At 44.2% G+C, this 24,244-nt stretch overlaps 1 protein-coding gene across 7 annotated transcripts in view; it reads left to right on the top strand.

Annotated features, from left to right (window-relative positions):
* HTR2C (5-hydroxytryptamine receptor 2C) overlaps positions 1 to 24,244 on the top strand; it is a 358,087-nt gene that overhangs the window by 181,856 nt on the left and 151,987 nt on the right. The window contains exon 2 of one of the 7 annotated variants that reach the window (XM_009684924.2): positions 13,193 to 13,355. The exons of 5 other annotated variants lie outside the window; for them this stretch is intronic. The gene's annotated coding sequence lies outside the window, so the exon portion shown is untranslated. Of the gene's footprint in view, positions 1 to 13,192; positions 13,356 to 23,558; positions 24,022 to 24,244 lie in introns of those variants that run through there. One more of the 7 variants, XM_009684925.2, reaches the window with a different exon arrangement.

The following is a 24,244-nucleotide window of genomic DNA, read 5'->3' as shown; positions in this document are numbered from 1 at the left end:
GGGAAACAACAATTCAGCATTTCCAGCAAAGCATAAGAAGTCACTTTGCAGCCATGTTAAATTAGTCTATGATTTAGGGAGCCAGTGTGAGGGGCAGTTTATCAGTCTAGACCAGCTGAGGGAGTGCCATGAATGAAGTCATCTTGATCAGCACTGGGGTCTGCTGATAGGAAGATGTGAGCAGAGCCAAATAGCGCCTGCTTCTAGTCTCAGCTTTGATGTTGGCTGCAGTAAGATACAGTGGCCGAATACAGTAGTCTCCTTTGTATCAAAGCACTCAAAGGATGCAGGTCAACTTCAGATGGTGACCTCCTGAGCTGCTGGCAAAAGATGTTGTTCTTCTCTGCTAGAAAAGGCAGCAAGGTAGATTGCTGGGATAGAGCTCTCTACTTCAGCTCAAAAAGCAGAAACTGGCTGTTATGCATGTAAGAGAGAATCTTTCCAATTCATTAACAGAGAAAGGACCTCTTGGGCAGACTGTTGGATCACTCTAGCTGATATTCACTCTCTCAGCATTATAGATCGGGTACTCTGCCCTTTCATAACTCTTATACCAAATCTATACTCTTCCTTTCCTGCCTGAAACAATGGCTCCTAATCATTCTCACCCTTAAGGAGGTCCTAGAGGAATCCTTGCCACTGTTTCAGATACTTTTCTTGCTGTAGTTCACTTCTTAGTCTCTTCCTTGTACGCAGGACCTTAGTGCACTTCGGAGGATACTAGTGATGGCCCTTTTGCTTTTCCAATTTGAGACTCAAAGGTCTGTAGTTTTTGGAAAACTGTCAGTGACTTAACTGTGTGCTTGAATGATCTTTTGAAAGTGTCAGTTGTCCTCAGTCAGTAACTATGTACATGCTTTTTGTAATATACTTGTGAAACAACTTTGAGTAGCGTAGCTTCAACGATCTCGGGTTTCTGTATGATGATCCTAAGAGAGTTTGGTCAGTGGGTCTATAGTTTAAGCGTGCTTTTCAGCATCCTAGTGCTGTCCGCCTCAGTGTTTCCTCCTCCGCTTTTGCTCCTGGATAGCTTTATCCACATTCACAGCTCCTTTCAATGTTTCCATGCTATCCGACACCACAGAGCGTCCCCTGGAAGTGCACTGAATGCAGCACTCCCCCTTCCTTCCCGTGACCTCCTTTGTTACTGCCTGCTCTAATAATGCAGCCTCCAGCCTCGGACCTCCGGGGACAGTCTCTGAACCCATCTACTTCTTTGGACGTCACATAAAGCCATGACTTTCCATACAGCTGTTCATCTTTGGGCAGGATTGGCAGTCTTTGCAGCCTATTGACTCCCTAGCTATTGCCCCATTTTTCATCTCTTCTGCCTCTGCCTCGTGGATGCCCTTTTCTGCCTGTCTTCGTCTCTTGGACTAAGGCCCTTCATCTCTTAGGACTCCTCAAGGAAGTCAGCGGTGTTGGGCTCCTCAAACCCAAAGTCTTCCGTTTTTGCAGAGCGTTCAATCCTCATTCACTCCCACCTTCTGCATTTTCTTCCTGTTCCATGGTGGTGTTGGATGCATTGCTGTCACCCTAAGTGTAGGAAGAGGCACTGGTGGGTGTTACTTTCAGATTTGGTTAAACCTGTTCATTTTGTTCAGCGTTCACTGGAAGCTTTGCAGTCTCAGCCAGCTTTCCTGCCAGCGGATACAAACTCAGCACACTGCTGTATAGCACAGTGTGGTTGTGGGTTATGACTGTTGAGAACAGCTGTCAGAGCTGTTCTTAGAGTACTTTGTTCTTCTAAAATCACCCAGTCTTGCATCCTTTTCTAAAGAGATTTATTTAAAAAAATAAAGGGGGGTGGGATGTGGGGACAAGACATTTTGTAACAAAGACTTTGAGGCGTTGAACACACACTTTAAAAAAAAAAACAAAACTCTTTTCCTGTTCAGTTTTTGACCTCAGGGCAGTTTTCTGAAGAAAGTTGACTGTTTGCACAACAAACTTAGGGTGATGATAGTTTCTTACCAAAGAGGGAAAAAATCTAATATTTGTTGTCTGTGAGTGTTGCTCTGTGTGTGACTTGCAATAGGTTTTGGTGCAGTTTGGCTAGTTTTATGCTGATTCACTTTAGATGTGAGAGGGCTGAAGACTGTTCATGCCAACCTGGGTGGTGTGCAGGATGTGAGTCACTGCCTGATGGTCATTTCCTGGTCTGGCTAGGAAGAATATTTTCTATTAACTGAGCCTCTGCATCTTTGAAAATTACTCTTTTGCATATTCATGGAAGTTTACCTAAATTTATTGCAGCTTTGCACTGAATGTGGATTGCATCCTAGGAAGTGCCATATGGCCAGTGTTTTTATATTTAAACAGTTGCTGCATCAGAAATATAAAGCCCAAGAACCTGCTCTGAAACCTTTGGAAGAATAAATCTTTTAATTGCTACTGTGGAAACATAAAGCTGAGTGCAGCCTCCTCAGGCTTCTTTCTTGAAGTCTCTGTTCAGGAGCATACTGACATGTGGCCCAGTCCTGCTGTCTTTTCTGGCTCTTTAACCCATTTCTGATGAACCTCCTTGAACATTGCTGTGGGTGCAAGGGGCAGAGTGGGGCAGCTTGATTTTTGTGGTTGTGTGTTATTTAATGATGGGCCAATTCTGGGAATGACCCACTTGGTGACTTCAGGACTACTTTTTGCTGGCTGCTTCTTCCTTTGTGCCTTGGGAATGGTGTCTCAATTCGTTTGCTCTGCCTGCTCTGCATAGTCCCTCTGTACTGCAAGGGAAAGGTGAGTTTTAACATGTACAAGCTGTGGGCAAGGGGCTGCTTGGCTCTCGAGCCTCTTGCCCAGAGATGGCTGCTTTGAGGTAAGCTGCACGTGGAGCTTTTCGGCAGCACAGCTGTATTAGCTATCCAAGAACATCCTGCCTGGGGGAGGGAGTGAAGTCTCCCACTGATAGACATGCAACAATATTTTCCATCAGCAAGACTATAAACTTTGTCAACGCTTGGCTGCAAAGTCACAATGATAGATACTGCTGTATATTCAAATGTGCTTGAATTTAATTTGGGACCTTGCTGGGGAAATAAACATTATCATCCCTAAAGAGACACTAGGCTGTGAAACTAGTTTGTTACTGTTCCCTGAATGGATTTAAGGGAGCTAATTTCTTGTTGAACATCTGGCCTGTTAGGTGACTGGCAGCGGTTATCTATGATGCACTATATTTTAGTGAATCCTGTCTTCGTAGAAAGCAGAGCTGGGGCAAAAATGCAGAATCAGGCCCTAAAATAGCATTCTTATTCTCCAGTAAAGAAATGAACTTCTTATGATTACAGATTGGCATGAAATAGTGCTTTTTTGATTATTAATGAGAAAAGAAAATCATATACCTTAGTGTTGAGAGGATTAATTAGTTACTGGCTGCAAGCCACTAGTGTAAATGCCAAATATTGTTCTTCTGGAGAGTATATCAGCTAGAACGGGCCAAGAATTGGAGTGTATGTTTGTCCCTTCTCCCATGGACTGCTTCATTAGAGTAATTACTATTTGAAGTTTCCTATAGAGATATGTATGGGGAAGGGGGGAGGGCTTTGGCTAAAAATTAGCTTTATGGAAATCTTTCTCCAGCTGGCTCTGTTCTCAGTTCCTCCTTCCACTCAGTGTTGCCTCTTCCCTTTCATGACAGATACTGGTAAATTGTTCAGTGAAAGCCCTAATATTCTCTCTCTGCTGTTGCAGAACGTGAGAAAAACGATGTTTCTCTCTTTCCCTGCTTATCTCTGTTCTTGCAAGCTAAATAGCTGGTTTCCTTGCAGGAATGAAGGACAGAGCTGCTGGTGCCCTGGGTTGAAAGCCTGCGAGGGACAGTGCAGAAGGGTGTGGGATGCTGCCCCATGGGCAGTGGCCATTCCGGGGCTGGGACCCTGGTTCTGCACCACAGGAAAACCTGAGTGTTACCATGAGCCAGGATTCCTGCTCTGATGGGGGACCGTGTTAAATAAAACTCCTGAATCTCCCTAGGAAGTTGATCTTGTGCAGTGCTACAGAGGACACGGCTTCTCTCCCCTCACCACCCAAACCATCCAAATAGAGGAGCCCCTGAGGTCTTGTGCGTCCTTACCAAAAGGGTTGCATTTCCCTCCTGACTCCAAATCCCATCTATTATTGCATCTGCAACAAAATATCCAGTGTGAATCCTAAGCAAAACCTCTCATTAAGAGGTTCCTGTCCCAGCGCTCTGTCCTCTTCCATGATTTCCCTGTGCCTTTTGTCAGTCAACATCATCTCTTGTCATTTGTCTTTCTCTTCCTCCTCTACCTCAGGAGTTCCAGACTGGACTCTCTCTACTACCTTATGTGTCCTCTATTCCAGGTGGGTTAGCAGGTGAAGCCCTGTAGATGCAGAGAAACTGCTCAGGGCTGGCCAAGTGTGAGCTGCTGTGATTGATGGTCTTGGTATCTCACCTTCCTCTGTTTTCTCTGGAGAACAAGATCCTGTGGCAGAGGGTTTCACCCCTTTGCTGATGACACCGTGCATCATCCCTGCTCTGCCTGTTTGGCTTGGGAAGTTGCTGCACAGCAGCGAGCAGGTTTCAGCTTTCTCTAGTCCTGGCTTGGGATGACTTGTAGTCACCTCTAGCAGGACACTGCCAGCAGTCAGCCTTCTTGGAAGCTCTGTCTAGCCCCAGGGAGCAGTTTCCTTCCAGGAGTTTCCGTAACTGGCTCCCTTCCTCTCTCCTCCCTGTTCAGGAGCTGGAGGTGCCTCCCGAGCACCCTGCCACCAGCAAGGACAGAGTCGTTCATCCACTTCAAATCGTGCCTTGAAAGGTGGAGCAAACCTACTACATCCCTTAAAGGATGTAAGCAAAACGTATATAAGAGTAACTTTTAGCATCTTAAAAACTTGCTATCAAGCCATCGTTGGCAAGGCTGGATGAGACAGTTGTAGCTCTCCGGAGCTGACAGCTGAAGCTGTTGGAGCCGAGCTGTCACCCTGGTACGAGCACTGGGAGGCACGCCGACCCCTGCCATGGTGGTGGGCGAGCGGCTGCTGCAGCTGAATCCACAGTGGCTTCCAGGGGCGCTCTTGGTGTGCGCCAGGGCAGCGCATCTTCCATGTCCGACTTAAAACCATGGTGAGAGCCAACTTCCTCATTTTGACTTTTTTCTCTCTATATTTTCCTAAACAACTTTCTGCCTCTGAGATCCCAGAGCTCAGTTCAACTTTCCCACTCTTTTGTGATGAATGGGAGCTGTTTTTGGAAATGCTTCTTCCCCCCTCCCCTTTCCAGCATGCTCCAGGATGGCTGGAAACTCCTTCTGACAGCTGTACAAGCATGAAGGGATGAGGACTTTGTTCCCAAGCCCACAGCCTGTGGTGGTGCGAGGGAATCTATCCCCAGCAGTTGTCTCCCGTTTGCTGGTGATTGCAGGAGGATGGCCTGCTTGACCAGGAGGCTGTGGCTCCCCAGCCTTGGGCTTTATTCCTGCGGGGACACTTCTCCATCACGGCTCTCGTGGTGCCTCTGACAGATGGTGGCAGCAGCACTCTGTTCTCCTGTCTGATGACTTATTTTAAGTTTCATCATTTCTGACATTCCAAAGCAGAAATACTTGGTAACAGGCTGCGTCGTGAAAGGTCTGTGCCGCTTCTGCCAGTGTCACTGGCACAAGCTTGAAGTGCGGTCTCCTGAGGAGGCTGCTGAGACCCTACAATTCCTCTTGTGTTTGAAGATGCCTGCAGCGCCTCTTCCTGCTTTCTTTTTGATGCAGATAACCGTGCCATTCTTCAACGTGTGTCAATTCAGTGTTTTAGTCTTACAAACAGCAGTGATAGGCCACAGTAGGTTTTCCACCTGATCCAAGCTGGAGCAGGACCATGCTCTGGGTGAGTAATGTGGGGCTGCCTGCTGGCAGTGCTAGGGAAGCAAACCCTTCTGTAACAAGGGCTCTGCTCTTAAAAGCAGAGGTTGGAAAATGTAACTTTGCTTTGGTCAGTTAGATGACTATTCCTAGTGTTGCAAGAACTGTAGCTCAGTTTTAGAACTTGGTACTAAGGAACCTTGACCCTGAGAAAGGTGCAAGGAACAAAAGGCTTCATCTCCCACTTGTCTGTCTTCTTAACCATAAACACCTAGGCTCTCTCTGCACAAAGATTACTAAAAGCTTACTCTCTCACTTAAAAAATTACCTTCCTTTCCTGCTTTTCTCGGACTACATCTTTTCCCCTGTAGGGATCTGCAGCCTAAAATTACAAAGGCAGCTTGTAACTGGATCCTGGTTTTCTCATGTGTTAACAAATGCATAGTCTGCAGCAGGTTGGTTTTCATCAGGTTACAAATTGTGTTCAGGTGCCAACGCTTGGGTAGACACAAACACCTGGAGCAGTTTGGGCAGGTAACTTGCATTGGCTGTGACGTTGGGCTTGCCTGCATTAGCTGCAGCTGCGCTCCTGGGAGTAGAGGGGCAGAGGCTGCGCTGGAGAGCTCATGAGAACAGCTAAGTTCAAAAGGCTTTGGGCCTAAGGAATTGTTGTCAGCAGGTGCATGTAGGAAGAAAAGACTTGCAGTAGCGTACCCAGCATCTAGGATGATGGATCAGGAAGCAGGTAGCTCATGGGTTGGAGGATTTTTTTATCCTTAGAGAAAAAAAACCGTTGCACGTTCAGATGAATAGCAGTAGCAAAGTCAACTTCAGTAAAACATCTGTACCAGATTTACAGGATACACAGCTGCAAATAGTTCTGGTTTTTTTTGTATGTGCGTGTTTGTCTGGAATATCTTTTAGGTTTTAATGCCTATGGTTGGGGGAGGGAGAGTTTCTGGATATCAAACGTAAATCAGTAATGAGAACTGAGATCTTTCTTGCAGCTCTAGCAGCGCTCAGACACCCTATAAATAATTCTGGAATAGCTCCATGGTGCATGAGTCCACACCTGTGCTCGGATCCAGTGCAAATAGAGTATTCTGTTGTGAAACTGTCTTTGTTTGGTAGTTGCTTGTTGAGTCTGTATGCCATAGCAACTTTTAGCTAAATATATGTAGCAAAGTGAATTCAGAAAGTTTGCTGCTTATTGTGCTGGAATAGTGCTAAGATTAGAGTTGTCTTTTATTGGAGAGGCTTGACAGGGATGTTCAGTTAATGTCTGTACGTAATTTAAAATTTCAGGCACGTCTTAGATGGGGGATTTACATAACTATTAATGTGATGTTACAACAGTGGAGCCGCAAAGTACCCAAAAGTGAGCTGGTGGATTTGCAGCAAACCCCTAAGCAAAAAGCATTGGTGTTGCAAAGTCCTGATTCTGCTGGTGCCTCAGATGGCGGCTCCGGCAGGAATTGGCTGGCACAGGTCTGCTAGGGAACGGGGAGGTGGACAGGTCTGTGGGGATGATGGGTCTTACCTGCTGCAGCCTCCTCCCAAAAGGAGGAATCTACACTTGCAGGTCCTGCTGGGTCCTGCTGCTTTAATCATAGAGCTGCTTTGTACCCAAGGCAACTTGTCCTTGCTGCTCTACAGCAGCAGGGGGGTTACCCACCGAGTGAATAAGAGCAAAAAAAAAAAAAATTACTCTTTTAAATATTAAATGGGCTGTTCTGTTTCAAGAAACTGTTGCAAATAACTTTCCTTTGCAATACCTCTTGCTTCTGCCAAGCTGCAGGGGCTGCATTTCTCCTTCGTCATTCCTTTTGGTTACCTGTCTGGGTTGCATCCAGGCCTAGCGCAGGTGGCAGAGCTACTGGTACTCCGGTGCTTGTAATTCTACTGGCAGATGATGATTTCCACCGTTGACGGCATACTGTGCGCTTCCCATTCCTGCCCAGCAGCGGGAATGAATCTGATGCTCTGTACAGTCCTTCAAAGCGAGTGGTTGAATTAGCATGGGCTTGGAGCACTGCAAAAGTTCTTGCCGTGCTTCTGAACAGGTAAGACATTGTTATGGCAACATTTATCTGGAAAAATTTCATCTACTTGCTGTTGGCCTGTTGGATTTCCAAAGAGCATCTGACCTGTGGCTGATGGCTCCCAGACTTGAGGTCTCGTGTATGGAATCAGAAGGTGTAAAAGGAAATCAAAAGGTGATCGTGAGCTTACATATACTGGATCAATATTAAAAGGAAAAAAAATCTTTTTTTCCCTTGTAAAGAATTTTAAATTGCTCTTATGTGGCTTTTCTTCTTGTTGATTTTTTTTTTTTTAATTCTTTCATTTTTTTTAAACATACTTCATTTTAAAAGTAAATTTGAAAGGCTCTCCCTTGCACGTCTGCCTCCCGTGTGTTGCTCGCTCCCCTGCCCAGATGCGTTAGAGCAGCACTTCTGGGGTGGACTGAAGCGTTGCCATCGCTTCCTTCCCCTCCCGTGGGCCTGGGACTGCTGCCTTCCCCTAGCTGCAGTCATCCCTTCTCCGTCCTCTGGGGATGGCACAGGCGCCAGCCTGGCAAACCTCGCAGGACTAGTTATTTTGGATGCCGCTTTGTGGGTCTGATCCCCGGGAACTGTTCTTAGCGTCCTCTTTGGTCCAGATTCAGGAATTTCTGAATGGATTTTCCATTCAGCTGCCTGCACAGCCTGTTTCCATGGGTCTTGTCATCAGTGGCTTTTCTGTAGCTGAAATGTCTGATTTTTTTCACTGAGAAGTAAGAAGTGATGCATTCACCTTGCCATGCAAGTCTTGAATGTTTGAGATGTGGAATAGCTCTTTTTCCTGAACCCTAACGCAACACAAGTACTTCAGGCGTGTACAAATAAAGCAAAATGTGGTGAGCTTAGTATAGCCATCATCCGCTCTGATTTTTAAGTGATTGTGAAATGTGATGGTCTTCACTGCCAACTATCTAAACTGCCAACATAAATAAAACTTTCAAATGTAGCTTGATTTCTTTTGGGTGGGGTGTGTGTTTTTTAATTTTTAAAATTTTTTTTAGCAAGGGCAAAATGATGCTATGCTGATTGGTGGCCAATGTAAGTACTTTCTGGAAGAAACTGCGTTACTTTGCATCTCATAAGCTTGGAATAGGACACAAACTTAATATGTTCTGCAGTAGGAGACAAGAGGGAGTGGGGAGGCAATGATTATGACCTGGAATAATACAACACGAAAGCAAAGAGAGGGAGCTTCCCGTGAAACATGATGACAGAAACTGAGAGTTCCTGTTCAGTCTTATCTGTGGGGCTGTGAAGTGGAGGGGCAGATCTATGGTCCAGGACGTTTTCAAGGCTAATTTGGAAGCCAAGGAGACGTGCAGCCCTGGCTTCTCTGAGCAGGTTCTCAGCCTGTCCTGTCCTGCTAACGGCGCTCAAGTTGCTTGGCCGTTCGCGAGCCGGTGGGTGACGTGCCGCTTCACTGGAGCACCTCGTTGGGGATCGCTCAGTGAAGTAGCAGGTCCCTGGGTGGACGCTTTAATAGGAAAATATTTTCCCCTCTGTCCAGATGTTGAGTTTTTATAAACAATGCTTCTATTAGGATCTTTCTGGGGCTAATACCAAATGGTGAAGATCTGTTGCTTGTCAGCATTGCAGCAAATGAGAAGAGGCCACCACTGCCAGTGTGCTTCGTTACTCTCACAAATCGCTTTTTTCACTACCAATGTTGCTGTAAATGCTGAAGTGATAAGCGAACCACATGTGTTTATATGTTAAAAACTTTTTAAACCTCTTTTCCAGTGCTTTAATCAAACTGAATATATATGGGGAAGAACTGGAATAGATGACCATACGATCTGATTTTTCAGGTTAAATTTCCAGGATGTGGAGGTAAAGAGTTTCAGCACATCTTTGTGAGTGGTGGGGATATTGTACTACAGAAGTATTCCTACTTGTGAATCCCAGTTATAGCTTGCGTTTGGACACGCTGATATACAGGTACAGGTTAGATTAGAACAGATCTAGTATTTTTTTTGTCTTTAATGCAATGATTTGTATACTTTGAAGTAACTCATAGTGACTCCTACAGTAACTGAAGATTTCTGAATTTGTAAATGGAACAAAATCACAAGTTCTGACAGAAAAAGTTAACAATGTTTGATCACTAAATTTCAATATATGTCAGGTACTTTTTGTACTGCATAAACCCTTAGAATAACAGAACTGGAGAGTTACTTTGAACCAGGAACACCTCATTCCTGAAACTTTGCAACTGCCTTTAGTGGGCTTTCCCCCCTTGTGTTGGGGTTGGCTACACCAAGTACACCTCTACAAATGCAGTTGGAGGAATTGATATTTTTCTCTTGGAAAACATTGTTAGAAACTTTTCAAGAACGTCTTTTCAACACCGGGGTCTCTATGCTCAATTCCACTTGCCTCACCAGGTTTATGAAAAGGATAGGGCATGTCTACAGAGCCTGCAGTCGCTCAGCATCCCTCGCACTGAACCTTTGCGTCCAAGGATGGCCCATTAGGCTGGTATTGATCCTTCCTCGAAGGGATGGGATGCTCAAAGGTTTTGCTGTCAGCCTGGGACCTGTGAAATCCAGAGTCAACCTTCTCTTCTGCAAAAGCTTGCATGCGTGACCATGAACAAGCAGCTGCGTCCCCTGATATCTCATTCTCCATCTGGAAAATAGAGATGATGGAGGTTCTCCACGGCTCAGCTGAGACGAATTGCAGAGCAACATGAGCTGTTGCAGAAGGCAGAGGACAGTGCAGTCCATCAGTTTACACCTTGGTAATCAGCTGTATCTTTTGGTTCAGACCCTTCTGTTTCTAAAGCTCATTGTTTAGAAAACAAATTTTAAAAAATGATGTTTGCGGGAAGGAAGCAGAAAGACCCAGGGAGCAGCGAGGCGGGAGCAGGGGGTGCAGGTAGCCCTAGGGCTGGTGTGCTGGACCGGTCTGTTTAGAGGAGCGGGTTGGAGATGCACTGGTTGTTGTTCCCTAAGCTCTTAGGCATTCAGTGGGTAAGTGAAATCTCTCAAAGCAGTAATGTGTTCAGCTCCAAATCTGAAATGCTCAAAGCTTTGCTTTATGACTGCAAAAATGGCTTGAGCCAATGAAAAGTACCAGTGAAATTCCATCCTGAATGGTTTGTGTTTTGGTTTCTTCTTGTGCAGATGAGAGGTTATTTTATACCAATGGCTTTTCCCTTACGAAAAGGTGCAGCTATATTGTTGGAGGTAAATCAGGACTCAGTGAGATCAAATTAGGTTCGCAATACATATTCCATCAAATCCATGGAGGAAGTCCGTTTCTCTAAGATACTGGAAGTAGTTGTAGTTGCATTTCTTTTTTCTTTTTCCTTTTTTTGAATTTATAAAAAAGCTTGAGAAGTTTAAGATCATTCTTGTTCTACAAGTAGCTGAAAAAGCAAGCTTTAGAGGATGGTGTTAAAATAGTATCCTGTACCTCTCTCTGAGCGTATCAGACTCTTTTCTGCTATTCAAATGGGAAGCAGAACAAAAAACGTTGTGGGCAATATTGTATAATAGAACAATCAGCTTGAATAGATGGATTTTAGAACCCTTACTTCATAAATGTTGAAAAGGCTCTTCACAGATTCAAACTTCATTTTTTTTTAATTATTGCTTTCCTTATTATGCATCAACTTTTATTTTAAGTTCCGTAATACCACTGTGAAAGAAATAAAATGTCAGATGTGAAAGATGTTGTTATCAGTGTGCAGTGGCGCTTTTATGTAGTGCTTATAATGAAGCCTCTCCACATCACTTTGCTTCATTATTTTTATTTCTTTACCTAAAATGAAAAGCAATAAGTGTACATCTTACTCAACAAATATTTTTATAAATTCTGTGATGGATTTCTGAATGATGGGCTGCATGGGTTCTTCTGAACCTATCCATGATGCACAATGACCTGTAGAGAGCCATGTCTGTATTTACTTTTTTTTTTTGATTCTCATGAAGACACCTGTAAAGGAACTGGTCATGATGTGGTGAAAAGTTATCTGCTGCGATGTGTAGTTTTCGAGTGTTGCAATATTTCAGCTTTCCACGTTCACCTCTTGTAACAGTCCTTGGGTCTGTGTGGCTACATAACTCCACAGGCGTTTTAGGATGCGGTGGTCCTGGGTGATAACTTCTGGTGTTCGTTTTGATAATGTTGGACAATGCAACATATGGGTGTTTAAAAAACAAACAACAAAAAAACCCCCCTCAAGACCAGAAAGAAACAAACAAAAAATGCTGCTGTTGACTGTCTTCAAAATAGCAGGTAATAACCCATCACTGAATCTTGTGTGCAAGTCTGTCAAGAAGTAGTATAAAAATCGAGCTGAATAGTAAAAGAAGATTCTGATGTGGAAAGCTGCATTTCCAAGGCGCTTTGGGGAATGAATAGTCCCTTTTGGTGACGTACAGTAAATGAACATGTTTCCTTTGTCTGCCTACACTTTTAATGTGATTATTTAGACTCTTGTGTTAATTGAATTTTCTTAATAGTAATAAATAATACCTAGCCATATGTTGACTTTCCTGTTTTACAATAGGCATTAACTCAACATGTTAGAGCTTTCATACCCCTATGTCATAGAATGTGAATACAGAAGAGCAAAAGCAATACAATTATTAACAGTTTAGCTCCTCATGCAGCCATCTGTATTGTAGAAAGGTCTCTTTTTAAAAAAAAAAAAAAAAAAAAAAAAAAAAGGAGGATATTTCTGCAGTTCCAAAATACTTTCGGGTGTTGGATTTTGGATTATTGCTGAGGACCAAATTGAATATGTACATGCATATTTATGTATGTAATATAAAAATGAAGTCGAGTCTCATGCTTTTAACTAATCAGAATTGCTCCCTCTGTGACCATACAGCCAGTGTTGCCATTCTACATCTCCATATTGGATGGATCAGAAAGGCTGCAGAGTCATCTAGCTTTCAGATTAGGACATATCACACTTTCCTTTGGCAGGCCAAAAAGGATAACAAGGTTTGCTGGTTACAGTTCCTTTCTGAGACAGAGCTGTGTTTGCCATCAGAGCAGCCATGAGCAGTGGTGTGCACTGATTTGCCCCGTGTTTTTTTTATAATTTATTATACTACTTTAAAAAAAAAAAAAACAACAAACTCTTCTGGACCTCTCTCTGGCCTGTTCTGAGTGGAAAGGGCAGCCTGTCAGCAGGATGCTCAGAGCATCAAGCTCTGTGCTATAACATCAGATCCATGGGAAGCGAGGAGATGAGGGTACCGCCTTGGGGCAGCTTGTTTCATGGGTAGGCATGCTGCTATCTTACAGCTGCTAAATGCTGCTTGATTGGCACGGTAAAGGGTTGTATTTTTGGTACTGCAGGTATATACAAGGCTGCAGCTTAACATAATCACGTGCCGCTCATTTCCAAGCGAACAATCCTCACCTTGGCATTTTGGTACCTGCAGCGCAGCCTCATAGGACTGAAGGTGACTTTCCCGTGCTCTCCCTGCCTGCATCGTCCCTGGGATTTGTCGAAGTGAAGGTAGGTAGGCTCCAGGGGTGGTATGAACCTGCGATAAGACCTAAAAATTGCCTGCGTGCATGCTGCGAGCCAGAGAGGGTATCGCTGCTGCTGAGTGCAGCTTTAAGGGCGCAGGGTGCCCCGTGCGCCCAGGGACGCGGGGGGCAGGTTCAGCCTGGCTGCCAGCCTAAATGCTGCTTGCCCAGCTCCAGCTCTGTCTCACTATGTGTCTGTCTCGTGTTTGGTCTTTGGTTTACTAAGCTGATTTATCAGTCACCTCTCTGTAAAGTACAGGATTAACTTTATGCAGTATTTTGAGCGTTAGACGCTCTTAATATTCAGGTTACTTTGTAAGGTAAATAAAGTGTGCTCCGATGCCAGAGATGCATGAATAGCCCCTAGTGCTTTCACCTAACAGCTTTTACCTGTCATTTTTTTTCCCACTGCAGTTTCTAAACCCTTTTTATTTTATACTATTTTTAACATGGTAACTTTCAGGTTCACCTCCATGCAGTTCTGACTTTCATCTGTGGTCATTAAGCCATGGCTTGGACAGGTTTTCTATTTGCGATAGAAGTATATTTTTTTGCAATCTCAAGCTGACTAAAAGTATTTCATGTTTCCAGTGGTACGGATATGTAAAAGGCTTCAAATTGCTTGATAATTCCCCTTTGAATAAAATTAGAAAGAAAAAATTGCAAAATTAAAAGATCACTTAAATCACAGCCCTTTGTTGTACCTTGTTAGTTAACATTCCTAACAGCGATGTGCAAACTGCATAATTTGTTTTGCTAAAATGTACCCAGCGTGGAGCCAGCTGTGTAATCGTTGACATTATTTATATTCAAAAGTGATGTTACGATAGCTGGAAGAGCCTCGACTCCCAGCTCACCATTTCCAGCGTGGCTCTGAATTATTGATTTACATTCATTCTCTATTAACCTATTCTGAGTTCCTCTGCCACTCTCGGCCCCTCTTGTCACATTGACGTACTTCTAATTTGGCAAACTGAATAGTGATACAGTGTTGAGATGTTGGGATGGATTCAGCTCTGGTGAGTGTTTGAAAGCCTCTTCTGCCCCAGGTAGCCTCTTTCATTTGCAACTTGTGTTGGGAGCTCTCGTGCATAACAAGGCCAGCAGCAACGTCTTGACAATGCTGGAAATGTCCCTTCCTTTCTGTCCTTCCTCATCCCTTGAACGTATGCTTGGATATCCAGGCACTGTATTTTAGGAGACAAGATGCTTGGAAGGAGGAAGGACCTTCTGCTCCTCCCTCGGGTGCTCATGTGCAGTGTGGGGTGGTTCCCTCGTCCCTTTAGTGGGGACATCCTGTCTTCTGTGAAGTGTTTTGACTTTGGGTGCAGTATGTTATGTCATAGCAGTTGGTATGTCCTTCAGGCTTACGCTGCTCAAATGTTCTTGTTCTGTTCTAAAGCATGTTTCAGATGTTGTGTGACCACTAGGGAAAGCAAATAACTTTATGGGAATGAAGTTATTCCTAAACGCACGCTTTTCATTTAACTTGTGTGGTAAAATAAATTTAGGGGAATGGGAGGGTGTTTGAATTGGAAGCTGTGACCTAAAAGTAATTTTTTGAAGAAAATTATAAGATAATAGTTAATTAGAAGATGGTTACAGGAGTAGCATGAGGGAGATTAATTGCATGTTGTAGGATTCGCTGGTTTTGAAGAGATTTGGTTAGATCTATATAAACTACAATATATGTTTTAATCTCTTCACTGATCTGATAACACTGTTGCTCTGAGACTGTTCCAAGTTGTCCATTCATTAAAGATGGTTTTGCCAAAACAATTTGTGACTTACAGCATCTTGAAATGACACGTGCAATCGCTGCTTTAGGGGCCGCACTCGCCTGGCGAATGGGAGCTGAGGCCACGCTGTCCGTGGGCGCCGGGCCGTAGCAGCGCTGTGCCATCTCGCGTGCGCGCTGCGCCACTCTGGGCTCTTGGCCGCTGGTGGCGCCACTGGGGGTAAATGCTGCAATTTGGAGGGGTCCTGGTGGCATTAATGAAGGTGACCACCTCTCGGTGTGTGCGCAGAGGTGTCCGACAGGCCACTGTAAATGGTGTTTTGGGACAGTTGTGCGGTGGCATGCCGCAGTGCCACTCGACACAAAAAGCCTTATGGCCCCTTCCAGCTCTGAGTCTGGCTGGGGGCCCCTTTACCCTGCGGATGTCAGAAGACTGTAAATGGGATCCTACGGTGCAACTGTACCAGAACACAAAGTACTGTTCAAAATGAAATACGCTTAGCCTCTTCCTTCCTGAGACGTGTAAGTGGTCCTTCACCCTGAACTGCAGGAGTGCAGTAGCATGTCCAAATAGTCTTGTGGGTAGTCAAATCTTCGGGGAAAAAGGCTCTTTCCAAATACTGTCTTACCAGTAGCACCATAAAACCTATCTTGGAGTCGAGTACCGTAGATCAGGGGCAACATCTCAACTTGTTTTATTGAAGTGTAATTAATTACCATTTGAGCGATGCCACTGAGTGTGTGTATTCGCCTAGTGCGCTGCAAAACGGTAACAGAGCTGTCTATCTAACGGGTGATGTTACGTGTTGTGGCTGCCAGCCATTAATATGGAAACACTGACACGTTCATCCCGAATAATTTGCATGGTATATTTCCTGAGCTAATATAGGAGAAAGTAGGTCAACTTCCAAGTTTTCTGAAACGGGAATTAAATACCTTTTTAGCAGGCAAGTCTGTGATGGTTTTCCAGCAACGGCTGAAAGTTGCAAACCTTGCATATTTAAAATGGCTTGCCACTGAGTGATGACATGGAGATATCGCTAATTAACTGTGGTAGTACATCAGCCTAGGATTTCCTTGGCTTTCCCATTATCTCACTATGTTTTTTTTTTTCTTTTCCTCCCCTTTTTCTGACAATTTAATGGAATTAAAAAGCGTAAAAGATGTGGCTTACCATCTGTGGTGTCATCTGAAGAAAGGATGGGTTAAAAGGAGGTTTTTTACAAAATGTACTTTATGGAAGCTCATGCAAAGCATTTTTAAAAAATTTTTTTTTTATTTTCCAGTAAGTATTATTCAGTTCAGCATTGCGCATTCCAGACGCTTTATTATTGCTAGATCGTATCTAACAGAAGATCCCATTTAACATTGAAGTGCCAGATCTTACTCTGGCTGGCATTGTGGAAGCGGTAAATGTGTGAAGTAGCTAGTGAGTTAATGATTGTCTCTAGGGTGATTTGGGGGGGTTAATCAGTGTCTATCCTAATCATCAAAATGACTGAATTAAACTGTCCAGTGAAAACACATGATCTAATTCTCCTCTTCTGCAGGAATAGATTTTAAAAGATTGTGCCCTTGCCTAATGCTTTTGCTATCTTCCTGGACCGAATTTCTGAGCCATCAGCTCTCACCCAGCAGGTAGCTTGCAGTAGATGCTCAGATACTGAATTTTTTAATGCTGCATGCGTTTTTTAGTAGCCTGTTATCAGAACAAGCACGTGCTGAGGAGCGTTTTTTTGAAAGAGTGGCTAATGTGCATACGAAGCTTTACTGTATTTTTTTTGGCTGTAAGGAGGGTGTTTGGCTTTGTCTGCGGAGCTCTTCTGGAAGAGCAGAGGCCGCTCTTCACGTTTTCGTCCCTTTTTCCTGCTTCTGGTCCGTTAAATGCTTGTCTACTGGCTGAAAAGGGAGAATATGGCAAAATCTGAATCTTTTGTTTTGACTCGTGACCACCCGTGATCCATGAGCCGTGCTGAATCCATCAAATAGGACGGAGGGTGGCAACTCCCGACGAATGCCGTCACAAGGCAGACGTGGCTGGACGTGCTCTGGGCTGACTCGTGTGGGCATCTGTGAAGCTGTCCGAAACCTTGCTCTGGGCCATTCGCGCTCTCTCTGTACTCATTCACAGAGAGAGTTGATGATTTTTATTTTAGAAGAACAAATACAGTTGATCAAGGAAAGTGCAATCAGGGCTTGAAGAGCCTTCTGCGATTGGCAGGAGTGGCCAACTGCAAGTTTGTGAGATTTTGTAAGAGAAACAGAAATTTTGGGGACAGGATAGACCTGAGCAGAGGATGCTGAACGCTTGTCTGTTTTTAGCAGTGAAGTCAAACTGATGCGTTGTAGTATTATGAAATTATTTATGCAAAAGCTCCTTCAATTTTAGTTCTAATAAAAGCCCAGAAGGAAGACAAAAACCATTAGGGACCTGATGTCTGGAGTTTCTATCAAGGTTTTATAGCACAGAGGTTTAGGGGGGGGAAAAAAAATCTGAAATCCTGTTTACCCATAACAGTCTGTTCAAATTTCAGGGCAGAAATGAGAACTGTTTGAGGATTCCTGATGCTCAGGTTTTAAAATCTGCGCGTAGAGAGAAAATGAGATCCCAAAATTACCAGAAGATAATTGTCATATTGAGTAGAAAGAAAACTATGGAAAATGCTTTCACAATAGTAAAAGTTGAGCTACTTTGAGTAGGCCCATGTTCAGCTGTTAGCAGATATGATCTGTTGTGCAGAGTACCTCTGACGGGAATTATATTTTCCTTAGCATCTTGCAATCTGAACAATCAGCGGTAGGTAGCTTTACAAGTGGAGGTTTCTCAGTGACCCTGAGCACACATGAGTGGGTTGCATGGACTTACTGAGCGAGATTGCGTGTGAAATGTTGAGCCCTGGAAAGAGCATGAATGTGCAAAGAAAGAACGTGTTTGCCGACAGGCAGTGGGGCGTGAGAGAGGACTCGTTATCTGCTCTGTTAATGCTGCTAAATATGCTGCCTCTGTACTTTCCTGAGACTGCTAATGAGTTAAAACGTGAGAACAGACAGATGTGAGACTTGAGATGCTTTGAGGGGAAAAATGAGAAAAAACAGTGCAGAACTGGTGCATCAGAAATGTCTGGTCTTCCGCCGTCGCGTTGCTCGAACGTGCAGACTCCCTAGCGTTGTAGTAAATATAGCTAGAGGACTATAATCTTATCACCGTGCGCTTTCACGAGGGAAATCCTCGTTCCCTTCTCAGCGCTCTCCTAGAAGATGGTGCACCCAGTAAACGTGCAGGCAGGTGATGGAGACCTGCCTACGTACGTTGGAGAGAGAAGAGAGGGCAGCTGCCGGCCCTGTCCCCGTGCCTGGATTATGGAGCACTCTGCCGGGGGGCAAGGGCGAATTTAAACCTCTCTTTTGGGGAGATGGCTGGCTTGCATTCGGTCCTGAGCAGATGCTGTGGTGCAGCCCTCCACATAAGCCTTGCACCCTTTCAAAGAGAAAGCGCTCCCCTAAGGTTTGGTGACACCATACGTCTGTCGGGCTGGGTGACAGGCTGGGCTTGACCTACTCTCCAGCGCCCAGCTGGGGGATTGCTGCTGCCAGAACGCTTTGAAGTGGAGAGAGCGTTGCTGCTCATTAATTAGTAAAATTGGAGTGGGCTCAAGTGGTGCTTGGAAATTTTAACTGTTAGACTTTGGATTTATGCCCTGGAAGAAAGGTGGGTTTTATGTTGGTTTTCTAGTTTTCATTAACTGAAATAATTTGCCTTCTCTTAAAATAATTCTTCAGTTCAAGAACTGTGAGCAGCTTTAAGCAGGCGGACCAATCTGAAGCTCAGCACTGTAAAACACAAGTCTTTTAGGGCTCCCTTAACGGCGCAGTGGGACTGTGGGATTTAACAAAGCAACGTGGCAAGCTGGGAGAGGTGCGTGCTCCGAAATCCCACAGCAGGCTGAGAAGCCTCTGTCGCTGTCATCACAGCGCTAGTCCAAAAGGTCAAAATGACTGACTTCGGATGGTTTTTCTAAATGTGGCTGTTGGGTCTGTGCTGCAGCAGCTGTCTTGCAGTGCCTGGCACTGGCTTTTGGGGCTGGGAGGCTCTTGCCGGCAGTATCCTTCCTCGCCTGCCCCTGGCCACACTGTCATCTGCTTCCTGCACCTCCTCCTCCTCCTTCGCTATGAGCAGGAGACTTCAGACTTCTCCTGGCTTGCTGGACCCCTTTGCACATGCCCTCTCATCTACCTGGTTTTTAAGGGTGCTGCAGCCTCGATTTCCAGCTTGGAGTGGGAGCCTGTGATGCCCTGAGGAGCTGCCTCTGATCCAGGGGCCCCTCGGCAGTTCCCAGGAGAAGAATCGCTCCCACTGCTTAGAGCCTGAACACAGAAACCTGGCAACGTGGAGCATCTCCAGCTTTGGGCTTGTGACCCTCCCGTTTCCAGAGGCCAATTGCTGGGTGTACACTAGGTATATATGGGCACATGTTGATAGGCACCAGCCGGGCGGCCTTGCAGCGTGCTGGAAGCCTTTCAGGTTTTTTTCTTATTTGTTCTATTGAAAAAAATGGTCAGTATCACTGTAATAGTGATAAAGCTGTTTGGAGAAGGAAACTGTGCAAGTGGCTAATGCTGCTGTTACCACTCTAATGATGTGTGATGGATGAACAGCTTTGCGAGCAACCAAATGGTTAATCCGCCCTATAGATGGATATGTTTTTGGATATGATAATAAGACTTGTTCTTTTATAAAATTAGCAACTGAATGAGCATAGGCATTATATAAGTGAAACAGCTAATGCTGTATATGGCAATATGATGGATTAATACATACTGAAGTCCTTGCTTTGTTCTTATTTCTGTCCTTCTGGTAGTTTATGAAAGCATATGAAAATTCTTCAAATGACTTCTTAAATCAGCTCCTAACCTGTCTAGTTATCATCATTTTCGGTTCCATGAGCCTGAGGTGTTAAAGGATTCATAATTCAGTGTTTCAAAAATTTAGTGGCTTCACTTTTTGAAATTTCAAAGATTCTGAATATATTTCTGGCTTTCAGTGGCTGTATTTGTTCCTTCAAATGTAATGGATACTGAATAGGACCTATTATCATATTGATATAGAAAACATATTTGGGTAAGTACATGTGCCTGCATTTGGTATGAATGTCAATCTTTTTCTGCCAGGAGAGCTGATAAAAGCAAATGCCATCCTCTTGCCTTTTATGAAGATGCAGTTCAGAATTGTAGAGGTCATGAGCCAGACGCTCCTGGGTGAGAGAGAGCTGCTTCCCTGGGTGGCAGAGCTCAGAGCTCGGTTTCTAGCAGCTCTGTGCTTCCAGCAAACCCTTCTACCTTCCTCGAATCATCTGCTGTATTCTGCTGACTTGCAGAGATTGCAGCCTCTGTTTATGTAAGCATGTGATCCTTCCTCTGAAAGATACACCAAAAGGATATGGTAATGATATGGATAGTAATGGGTTATATTCCATCAGTTCTTTACAGATTTTTCAGTTAAAAATTACGAGGTTTAGATGCTTAACCCAATGCTCAACTACTTCATCTGATAGTACGATGGGTCAATAGGAGAGTTAGGGATTATGGCGGATGGATGTCTCCTGACCTAAAGGAGCTGAGCTGGTGGTCCTCTCACTGCATGGGCTAGGTAGCCACTCGTAAGGAGTATCGGGAGCTACCTTGGGGCTGCCAGCAGCTAGCTCAGGGGCTGCTGAAAGGAGGCTCAGTTCTCGCAGTTTTAGGGTTTCTTCCTCCTGCCCCTTGTGGCAAGAGGACGCCTTTCAACCAAGACCAGACGTGGTTCACTGAGCTAGTGAAAGGTGTCAGCAAAGGTAGCTGTTTGGCTGAGAACAGCGTATCTGAGGTCGGTTGAAACTCCAGTGCATGTTATTTTTGCAGTGGCCAGGTAGTTCCTTTAGGTCACTAACGGGAAGCTCCTGCACTTTCCACTCTGGTATGAATGGAAGGATTTTAATCTGGCTTGCTTTATCATTCTGGGAATTACTGCTTGGATAGAAGAACTGTGTTTTGCGATCTGACCGGATTCATAGAAACTGTTATACTATATCTTATGCTGCCATAGCAACATATGAGTGCTATGAGTTGGAAATCTCCTGGTTATTAGAATAACTGAATTAAAACAACTGTTGAACTAGATTGTATTTGCATAATAAAGCCAGGCTTACCCTCTGCTTCTGCAGTTCTGGCCTTGTTTCAGGTAAAGAGGTGTCCTTGACTCTTGAGAAACAGAGACTCGGTTGAGATAAGCCGTTTATATGAGAGTGAGGAGTATTAGAAGTGTCATGTTTTGTTACCGTATGGGGATGCACAATTGTGAAAATATTTTTAGACTTCTGAGCATGCTTGAAGGTGTCTTGAAAAGGTAACAAATGCTAAGAAAATTAAATTCTTGAGCTCAAGTTCCTTGTTGGGGGGGATGTTAGAGGGGATGCATATATGTTTTTAATTTGTGTAATGAGAGACAGTTTAAAAAATGCTATGAAAAGGGGGATTTCTGGAAGGTTCAAAGCAGGGGGGAAATAACAAGAACCTAATATTAACCATTGAAACACTTAATGAATTTTTGGTTTTGCTAGCCTGCTCTTAATGTTTCAGAAAAAGAGGACTGGAGCTGGCAACAGATGATGGTTTTGGGAATACTGAGGCTGAGAATACTGTACTGCTTCCCATATGATATACCTCCCATTTAGGACAGAAAAGGTAGAGACATCCTGGGGCATGTTAATGGGATGACACTTCTGGAAAATATTTCTTTTGAGGGTCCTTTTCTTTTGGGGAAAAAACCCTTCCACTGCCCTAATGCCAGAAAAGAGCAGTTTTGTTACCCCTGCAGGCATGCAGAAAATCTAATCTTTCTCGTGTTGTCCATGAGAAAGTGAGAGCTAGAAAGAGGAAATGTGTTGTGATATTGCTGTATTTTAATCCTATTCTTGTTGATTTTTTTTTTTATTTTAAACTGTTTTAATGTATCTATTGCATTTTAATATTTTTGTTAGAGATTCCTACTGTGTCCCCAGGGCATCTTCTCTGCTGTGATTCGGAAATCAGAATAGCTAGTTAGAGTAACTATAAAAACATCTGTAGGCTTTCACAAGGAAAGTTTTGTAGTAACTCTGGAGCACTAAGTTATGAAAATATCCTTTCAGTGCTGTTTTACAAAGTTGTGAAACACGTTGCAGTTGAAACGATGGGGAGAGTGTTGACAGTGCTCCTAGCGATCCCCAGCAGCCCCTTTCTAAGGACCCTTGTAGTAGAGCTTTTTTTTTTTTTTTTTTTAAAAAGGCAAGTGCAGCCATTTTTAAAACTTCTTAATGTGCTGATAAATCTGTTAGGCTTCCAGTAACACTGCAGAACCATTAGGCTGATATATTGATAATTGCAATTAAACTTCTGTTAGATTTCCTGTTCGCTTTCTTCTTAAAAGGCCTCTTGATGCGCTCCATTTGTTTGAACCTACAGGATTTCGAATGGTTACTTCCCTGTGTACAATTGACTCTCCAGGAGTGTTTTTTTTCTCCATAGACTCTTATTTCAGTAGAGGCCCCTTCCTAAAACTCCAACACTGCGTTGGCACCAAGACAGTGAGCTGGGACCTTGCTTGACTGTGGCTCTCTGTTGTCCTCATTGTACATGCTGTGTGTATTTGTGTCGCTTACACAGCGCGTGCAATGTGGACATCGTGGAGCTCACTGGACGCCTGAGAAGGACTTCTTTTGAGGACCGCTGGGGGTTTTGCGCACGCTCCCTGGGAGAACTTCTTGTGCGTGAGACTTGGTCCGCGGGTGGTGGCGTAGGCGCAGTTCAGCTGCGAGCAGAAGGCTGCGGCCAGGGTTTTCGCCAGAGCTCCCCGATGAAACGCATAAGCAGGGCTTAAATAGTACAGGGACCTAACTTCGGCCCCACTAGAGAGGTGATTCATTCCAGGTAAGTATTTTCTAATATTGGGTTTTTTGGTCACGTTCTGTACTTTGTTCTATTGCTTGTAGTTTGGGGGGAAAAACTGGCCTTTTTCATACAACTTGCAAGCGTTACTATATTCTTGTATTCAACATTTCTGACTTTTTCAAAATCAAATGAGCAAAACAAAATTGAATCTTTTCTTAATCTTTCATTTTTATTCTGGTATTTGAAGAAGTGATTTAATGGAAAGCACTTCAGCTGTCGTTTTCTGTTTTGGGCAGCTCTAGTCGCCCCTGCATGAGGCACCGTGAGGCTGCGGCCCGTGTTTTCTCTGCCGCGAATTGGCACTTCTAAACAACGTTTTTTTCCTCATACGATGTAGATGAACTGAATGCCTGTCTTGAACAGCAGCTATGCTCACAAGTGCAGAAGTACATGCAGTGAGATATTTAAAAGCAAAATTATCACAGGTGCAAATAGCGCACCTGGAGTGGCGTGTGCGGGTTGCAAAAAGTTCTCAAGTGGGTGTGCTCTGTAACGAGCCAGAAATTGCTTTCTGGACCCTTATTACAAAACAGGGGCTGCGTTAGAAAAATGGGATTATTTCACCTCGTTGAAATTAAATTTAGAAAAGGGTGGGAAATGTGGCTTACAGTGACAGAAATACTAACAAACTTGGCTATCTCAAGGGAACTACACTGTAGCACTAATAACACAACTGCTACTGAAAGCATTATTTAGCATCATTATTATTATTTTTTCAGGGGCTTTGCCTTTCCGAGGATTACTTATTTGTGTTCTCGTTTGTTTTACGCTGGGGAGAAGGCTGAATAAAATGGCCAAAACTGCGGGCTGCCAAACGCAGCCAAACGGGCTTCGCTCCCTCTTTTGCTCAGGCTTCGCTGAAGTCCACCTCTTCTAGGACCTCTTATGACCTCTTCTACAGCCTCTTCTGAGTGTCTGCACTGAAACAGAGTTAAAGACCTGATACGAGGTGATGAACCCCCCCCTCCCGACTTTCTTTTTTTAATCTTTTAAACATTAGGATGATGCAGAGAGCATCGTGAGAGCAGTGCTTGACTTCTTGGGTGTTTTTCCGTGGGGACTCAGGACATAGCTGACTCCAAGCTGGGTCCTACCAGCTGTTGATGGTGGTTGGCAAGGGGCTGGATAACCTCAGCTCTGGCCTCGTGCCTTTGGTCCCGCTGTATCGCCGG

The sequence above is a fragment of the Struthio camelus genome, chromosome 11, assembly GCF_040807025.1.
Source record: "Struthio camelus isolate bStrCam1 chromosome 11, bStrCam1.hap1, whole genome shotgun sequence".
In the NCBI taxonomy this organism is placed as follows: Eukaryota; Metazoa; Chordata; class Aves; order Struthioniformes; family Struthionidae; genus Struthio; species Struthio camelus.
Note: the sequence above shows the minus strand (reverse complement) of the source record. Positions and strands in the feature narration are given on the sequence as shown.